The sequence below is a fragment of the Penaeus monodon genome, chromosome 15, assembly GCF_015228065.2.
Source record: "Penaeus monodon isolate SGIC_2016 chromosome 15, NSTDA_Pmon_1, whole genome shotgun sequence".
In the NCBI taxonomy this organism is placed as follows: Eukaryota; Metazoa; Arthropoda; class Malacostraca; order Decapoda; family Penaeidae; genus Penaeus; species Penaeus monodon.
This window is the reverse complement of record NC_051400.1, coordinates 28,243,593-28,244,273: the sequence shown is the minus strand read 5'-3', so window position 1 is coordinate 28,244,273 and position 681 is coordinate 28,243,593. Positions and strand designations below refer to the sequence as shown.

The 681-nt window shown below is 34.9% G+C and overlaps 1 protein-coding gene across 1 annotated transcript in view; it reads right to left on the bottom strand.

Moving 5' to 3' along the window:
• Positions 1-620, bottom strand: part of LOC119582297 — a 39,074-nt gene extending 38,454 nt beyond the window's left edge. The window contains exon 1 of the mRNA XM_037930511.1: positions 228-620. The gene's annotated coding sequence lies outside the window, so the exon portion shown is untranslated. The remainder of the gene's footprint in view (positions 1-227) is intronic.
• Between the last annotated feature and the right edge of the window lie 61 nt (positions 621-681).

The window sequence follows — 681 nt, the reverse complement described above, 5'->3', positions numbered from 1 at the left end:
ATCAGCGATCACGACAATACCACAATACGACGACCATAAGAAGATCACTTAATTCCTATGTCATAAAGACCATCGCCACAAACACTGTCTTAATAAAATCGTCAAAATCAAACCTAACAGTAATATTTAAATCACTACGACAATGACACGTAAAGAATTGCACTATTAAAAAAAATTATAGTTAATACAAAAAAAAAGATACAAATCTAGACAGAAAAAAATCTTACCTGCCAAGCTGATCCTCTGTTTAGGGGAAAAGGCGAAGGAGAGGCTGATAACAAAGGTAAGAAAGGCAGCGAGGAATTATGATAAAAATGAGGAAATATATGCAAAGGAATAAGGAAAATGTAACGAAATCAGGGAAATATCTACAAGGGTAAGAAAAAATACAGGAATGTATGAAGGAGAAAGAATGGATAATAGGAAAAGATAAAACAGGGTGATTGAGAAGACAATAGAGAAGCAAGAAAGAATTTAGAAGAGAATACGATGTGGGACAATGGGAGTTTTGGAATAAAATAGGGAATAAGTTAATAGGAACTAATGAATGGGAATAGGAGATTGATTGATAGGAGCAGGGATAGAGGATTGATTAATAGGAACAGGAGAACGATTGGCAGGGATGGAGGATTGATTAATAGGAATAGGAGAACGATTGGCAGGGATGGAGGATTGATTAAT